The following is a 7,131-nucleotide window of genomic DNA, read 5'->3' as shown; positions in this document are numbered from 1 at the left end:
GGAGAACCTAGCAAGGGAACATGGCTACAGAACCTGGCTGGAGAACCTAGCAAGAGAACATGGACACAGAACCTGACTAGAGATCCTAACCAGAACTTCTCTGGAGATCCAGACCAGAACTTGGCTGGAGATCCTGGCTAGAGATCCTGGATAGGCTGCTGGTCAACTGAACGCTGTCTCCGTGTCATTCCTTCTTCGCCAACTCCGTCCACACCTTTGGGAACCCCTGGACCTGCTGGGGTTGGACCCCGGCAGGGTACCTTTCAACATGTCTTCCTCTCTAAGCTTAATCACTTGTAGCTTTTGATTTAAAGTGAGGGACATGTGACTCTTCCTTTCACTTGAACACCTAGAGTCCATTGCAGGGTTATTATTTGGGCTAATTTCAATAGTGTTGTGTCTCGGTTAATAGGGAACCTTAAGGAGAGGGAGAAAGATGGGGGAATGCTCGCTCAGTGGAGCAGTCAGAACACATACAACATTTATTGATTAATTTGATGTCTGATATGGGCATGCTTTGTGGTGCTCCCAACAATTTTTTTTCACTACAAAATAATTTATTATGATACACATCTCCAGCACAAGCCTCCTATGTACAAGCACACTGACTACCCTAACTAGAGGGCCCTTTTCTTTCCCCTGGCCTTGCAGACTTCCTCTCTCGATCTTTCAGGTACTGGATCTCCTTCGCCCAGGAATCAGCCTTCTCTTTCAGAGCCTCGTTTTTCTTTTCTAGCTCTTTACACTCACTGGTGAGGGCCTCCTGTTCTGCTCTCTTCTTCTGGCGGTACCTAGTAGCTGCTGTCTTGTTCGGCTCCATTTTTTTCAGCCTTTTATCTAGTTTCTCACCCTTTACTTTTCAGCTACCACCTTCTCTCCAGGAGGGTTATAGGGTTTGGGGCCAGCAGACCCACAGGGGGGAGCTGAAGACAGCAGATTCCTGTTTGGGGAGGCCCTGGAGGTGGAGGGACTATTCTGGGGAGAGCCCAGATAGGACTCCAGGCTCATACAGATGCCACTATCATTGTCTGAGGTGACATCCTCCTCCTTTATGCATTGAGGGATTATGGTAATCGAAGTAGTGGAGTCTGATTTTCTCTCTCCTTCAGAGATGTCAACTTCACTTCCCAGCTCTAAACTAAAGGAATGATCCGGAGTGCAGGTCAGGGCCTCTGGGGAAAGGGGAAGAGGTTGCAGGAAGGTGTAGTAACATAAAAGGTCACTGACATCATATCACCACAACAAATATAATAATAATAAAAATGTTTAAAATGTTGCAAGAATAAACAAAATGTAGCACAGAGACATGAAGTGATCAAATGCTGTTGAAAAATATGGCACTGAGAGATTTGCTCAACGTGAGATGGCCACAGACCTTCAACCTGTAAAAAATCTCAATATCTGCAAAGCAATAGAGAGCCAAGTACAATAAAACAAGGTATGTCTGCAATAATAATAATACCAAATGCTTTTTGTTTAATATTTTCTTTCCTTATTTCATATGTGCCCAAATAATTTCATACCATTTTACTGTTTAGATTAAAATAGAAAAACAGGTTACTCTTCAGGAGTTAATTTTTCACTATGAAACCTTTAGTTATTCTATTTTTTCCTTTGCATACCACTGCAAATATAAAAGAGGTCTTCTTTGGAGTGCAGACTTTTACACACGTGATTTTATTTAATTTTAATTTATAACCCAACATTTCAGGGGAAATAAACATGTCTTACCTCTCCCTCCCTCCCACGCCCTTTCAGTTAAAGGCTTTTTCAAAAATATCAAACAATTACCAATGTAGTCTTGAATCGTGGGGATGGATAATATGGCAATGTGATTTAAAAACTGATCTTAGCTCTACTCAGCTGAGCATAAAAGCAAACAGATGACTTGCTAAAGCCGTGGTTCTCAACCTTCCTAATGCAGCGACCCTTTAATACAGTTCCTCATGTTGTGGTGACCCCCAATTTCATTGTTACAAATTGAACATAATTAAAGCATAGTGTTTAATCACAAAAAAACAATATATAATTATACCCGTGTTTTCCGATGGTTTTAGGCGACCCCTGTGAAAGGGTCATTCGACCCCCAAAGGGGTCGCAGCCCACAGGTTGAGAACCACTGTGCCAAAGAGCTATGGTAAGCCTGCAGCATAAAGTACATCACTGCCAATGCTAGGAAAGGCTTCCAGGGACCTCCCTCCTAAGGATGTTGTTTGCTATCTGCTATATAATCCCAGCCAGGCTTTTCCATGACCTTGAAAATACTAAAAAGTATAATCAATGACCATCTAAACGCAATTGCCCCAGCACTGTGTATGGTGTGTGCGTCCTGCTGAAAGACAGATGATGTTTACCTCGTCTGAAGAAGCCAAACTGTCAGACAGTCAGGAAACAAAGATTCGTCTCTCTGGAGATGCCACAGACTGTAAATGCCAAACTGGTCACCTGTGGCTATTTTAGAGTTCATTCACATTAAAAACATCATACTCTAACTGTAAACGTAATGTCGTTCGGATTTTGCAAACATTAGTGGGATATGGCTTTGGAAAAAAAAATATCTTATGATATGATTTTCCAGTAGAGGCATTTAAGACCATATTCAAAACTGTGAATAGCTGACAAAAAGGTCATTTTGAAGGGAAAATAGCGACTTTTATGATTCAGAAAGGCAGAATCTTTTGAATCAGTATATAATAATTTTGCATTAAACTGGGCAGAATACATATATATGCATATTGATAATTAAGTTATGCATGAAATCATGGAATCAGATAAATAGGGGGGGAAAAACCCTCAAAAAGGTTGCTTTTTCTCCTAACTATTTTATTCCCGATTGGTGATTATGAAGCCCAATACATGGAAAAGACAAATTCATTAATGAACTCAAAAAAACCTTTGCTGAACCCCTATTACTCACCAGGCACTGCATCAGGTGCCAGGTCTATAAAGAAAGAATCTACACCTTGCTCTCAAAGAGGTGAGAATCTAGAAAAGAGGTCTTGGCCAGTGTGGCTCAGTTGGTTGAACGCCACTCTGTTCAATTTCCCGGTCAGGGCGCAAGCAAGAGGCAATGGATTGAAGTTTCTCTCTCATCTCTCTCATCTCTCTCTCTCTTTCTCTCTCTCTCTCTCTCTCTCTCTCTCTCTCTCTCTCTCTCTCTCTCCCTCCCTCTCTTTCTCTCTCTCTCTTCCTCCTTCCTTTAGTCCCTCCCTCCCCTCTCTCTAAACTCAATAAAAAACATATAAAAATTTAGAATAGAAAAGAAAGCACGGAACAGAGTCAACCATGTCTGGGAGAAGTTTTTCAAGTAGTACTCATCCAAGTGGTTTTTATGTTACCATGAGAAAAAGGGATATGTTGGTAAAAATGTACAACTATTGCAGAAAAAAAGTAAAAGATGGTGGAGGTCAGAAAAAAATAAATTTTGAGTGGCATAATGCAAAACAAGCCACTGAAGGATGCCAAGCTTCCATGAGCATTGTAAAGATCTGTCCAATAGGAAAATTACAACAAAAATAGCTAAGATTCTAGAGATGAATTTGTCAAAAACTTTGTCCATACAATGCAAACTGCTAAATTACAGCCAGAAAATGAGAAGTCACAGGAATAAGTACAAATGCTGTGATACCTCGAGATGGTTTTTCTAGCACCGATTAGATCACGCTGTCAGGATGGGTCATAGAAACTAAGGCAACAACACGAAAGAAGATCAATGACCTGAGACAGAAGGTCTCGATGGGTTCCGAACAGGCTTTTCTTCTGGTTAAGGCTTTACCAATGTATTAACTCAGCAATATGGAAAGATTGTTTTACAGAGACGTTCTTCACTTATACATAATGTTTACACAAATTCGTATCAGGGTTCAGCTATAATCCCTAAAGCAGCTTTGTTAGCAATCATAATGTCCTCAGGCAAGGAAATTCAGTGAATGGGGCACGGGAGGGCTCACACTGCCTTAGCAATCACCCCTCTGCCACTAGGCTGCCAAAATAAAAAATGGGAGGATGAATTGCTGACGTGGTGGGTCCAGCTGAAACATATGATAAGTTTTTGGTTCACAGGTTCAGCTTTCCAGCTGTTAAAAAAACGATGTGTGCAGTGCACTTAAATATGCACACACCATCTTTGGATGACTATGGAGTTAGATAGTAGCTGTTTTTTTGTTTTGTTTTGTTTTTTAATACATTTTATTGATTTTTTACAGAGAGAAAGGGAGAGAGATAGAGAGTTAGAAACATCGATCAGCTGCCTCCTGCACACCTCCTACTGGAGATTTGCCCGCAACCCAGGTACATGCCCTTGACCGGAATCGAACCTGGGACCTTTCAGTCCGCAGTCCGATGCTCTATCCACTGAGCCAAACCAGTTTTGGCAATAGTAGCTGTTTTTAAGAGCTAAGAGTGCTCTGCCCAGAACTTAAGATAGAAGTCAGGAAGTGAAATGGGATGCAGAGCTCAAAAAGGAAAGAACTCTTTAGAGAATGACTTCAACAATGGGCTACAAAACAGGACACCCCTGGAAATAATTCTCTAGGTTGAGCGATTCTAAAGCCCAAGAGATTGTCAAGGCTTTCCTTTTCCCCCTAAAGTTTTTGTCTTTATAGCAACTATGTCAGGAAAGATTGCAGTGGATGACCACAACTGGAGCTTTTTACAAACTTCAGGGCATATCTAGATGTTTTAAATAATAACATATTGAAAGATATAATTTTATTGAAAAACTCTAAAGTCAAAACAGAAATGACTGAATTCTCTAATAGATAACATACAGTAGTGAATAAGGTACTAAACCATACCAAAATATACAGCTTGGTTTAATTATGTATTAAATCATAAAATGAATATTTTATAATGCTTTATCAATTGTTTTAATATAGTTAAGTGGATACTTCATCTTTCTTTTTACCCTCATGACCATGCCAAGTCAATTTTTCTTGGTCTCATATCTACTATTTCTTCATTATTGTTGTAATATCCATAATTGTAAATCAGCGCAGTACTACTTTATGGTTTAAATAAAATATCTTTCTATTCTCAGCCACTTTGTATTCTATGTAAGTTCTACACATTCTTCAGATTAATGTAATTACATTTAGCATTAAATGTATCACTGTTCTGCTCAAAATTTTTATGGTTTTGTTATATTCTATAATAGCATTAAAAAATCACCCAACCTACCTTTCCAACTTCATTACTTAATCATTACCTACATGTTCACTCCACTACTCCTAATTATTCTACTCACTATCCCTAACATGTTCTCTTTGTTTCCCAACTCTATGGGTCTATATTTTCACCTACCTCTTAGACACAATCTATATTTGTAGTAAATATTAACAAACTCAATTCAAATCCTCACTTTTATTAGTCTATTACTTAAACTATTCAAGTAGGTTGCAAGATTGATCACTTAAATGTAATTTTTTGGTATTTTTATTTTTTTTTAATATTTTCTTAATGGTACACAATCCAAAAGCAAAAGAGTTTTTCCAGTATTCCTGTTTTTAACTCTATTTTTCTTTATCTTGGGAAAGGAAGAAACAGTTATTTTTTTAATATACTTTTTAAAATTAATTTCAGAGAGAAAAAGGTAGAGAGAGATAGAAATATCAGTGATGAGAGAGAATGATTGATCGGCTGCCCCCTGCACTCCACCTACTGGGGACCGAGGCCACAACCCTGGCATATGCCCTGACCAGAAATCAAACCCATGACCTCCTGGTTCATAGGTCAACACTCAACCACTGAGCAACACCAGCCAGGCTGAAAACAGTGATTTTTAACTAAACATAGTCCTTATAATTTGGAGACCTGGATTCTAATCAGATCACAATATTGGCTCTATTCTATTGGAAAATAGACAACAACTTAGTGTGATATTTTTAACAAATAGAAAAATTCCTGTTCCATTTATTTATTCAAAATAAATATGTTAATATTCTTAATGTACCAAGTTGGTAGCCAAGAACAGTAAGAACAAGAAAGTAATTCCAACAAATGAAAAAGGCATAGTAGGTATGTAGTATTATAGACATATGACTAGAATACTGTCTACACCAAGAACAAGATAAATAACAGTGCTTGGTGTAGAGTATTTTGCTTTTGTTTATACTTCTTTATCTTACCTACACTGCTATGAATTTACAAAAGTTGCAAATCCTTGCAGATTTGTGGATTATGGTTATGTATTATTTTATACACATGTCTTAAAATAAAAGAGGAAACACTCAAATCCTTTTTTCTCAGCTGACTACACCTACAGGAAGTCTAATTGTTTGGGTTACATAGTATTTTAAAACACTGCAACACGCCTAGGATTTATTATGTCAAACACAAAGGACAACCAAATCAGCTTAGTAAGATGCATGGCATTTACACTGACTCACTTTCAGCTGGCTACCTCCAGCTTTCTCCTAGCTAGCAAAGGTAGAAATTTAAAACAATAATAAAGATGGGTTTTCTTGGCTGAATTTAAAATCTGGTTGAAACCTTTAAGCACTCATAAAACTGAAGAACTGAACCATGATATTTCTACTTAAAACTATTCTCCATGTAATATTGCACTACCTGATACTGTATTATGTACATAGTGTCATTAATCTCTGCACATAATAATTAAGACCTTAATAAAATTAGATTACCGTGATAAAGATACATGGAAATATATATTTTTAATTATCTTTACATATCTTCTATGAAGTTTGGATCCTAACAATGGTGTGCTGTTAGTTAAGTTCAGGGGATGGGAAAATTCTGTGGTTTACAGTTTTATAGTGTGGAAAACTAAAAACAAAGAAATGAAGTAATTTGCTCAAGGTTACAAACATTGGACATGTAGCTTAAATTACTTTATAACTCACTTTAGAAGTTTCTTCCAAGTTAAAAAACCTTATAACATGGATCTAGATATATCATATCCTGACTTATACAAGGTACATATGGCTGAGCCACATGGTGTAAAAACAAACATTGCTTTTCTACCTCTAGTCAGTTAATTGACTTTCTTTTTATATTCTTTTTTTTTTTTTTTTTTTTAATTAAATCTTTATTGTTCATATTATTACATTTGTTCCTTTTTTTCCCCCCCCCATAACTCCCCTCCTCCCAGTTCCCGCCCCACCCTCCGCCCTC

General features: G+C 37.8%; 1 pseudogene; it reads right to left on the bottom strand.

Moving 5' to 3' along the window:
* Positions 1-535: 535 nt before the first annotated feature.
* LOC132212691 (cyclic AMP-dependent transcription factor ATF-4-like) overlaps positions 536-7,131 on the bottom strand; it is a 161,739-nt pseudogene continuing 155,143 nt past the window's right edge.

Source organism: Myotis daubentonii, chromosome 11 (assembly GCF_963259705.1).
Source record: "Myotis daubentonii chromosome 11, mMyoDau2.1, whole genome shotgun sequence".
Classification (NCBI taxonomy): Eukaryota; Metazoa; Chordata; class Mammalia; order Chiroptera; family Vespertilionidae; genus Myotis; species Myotis daubentonii.
This window is presented reverse-complemented; position numbering and strand designations above follow the sequence as displayed.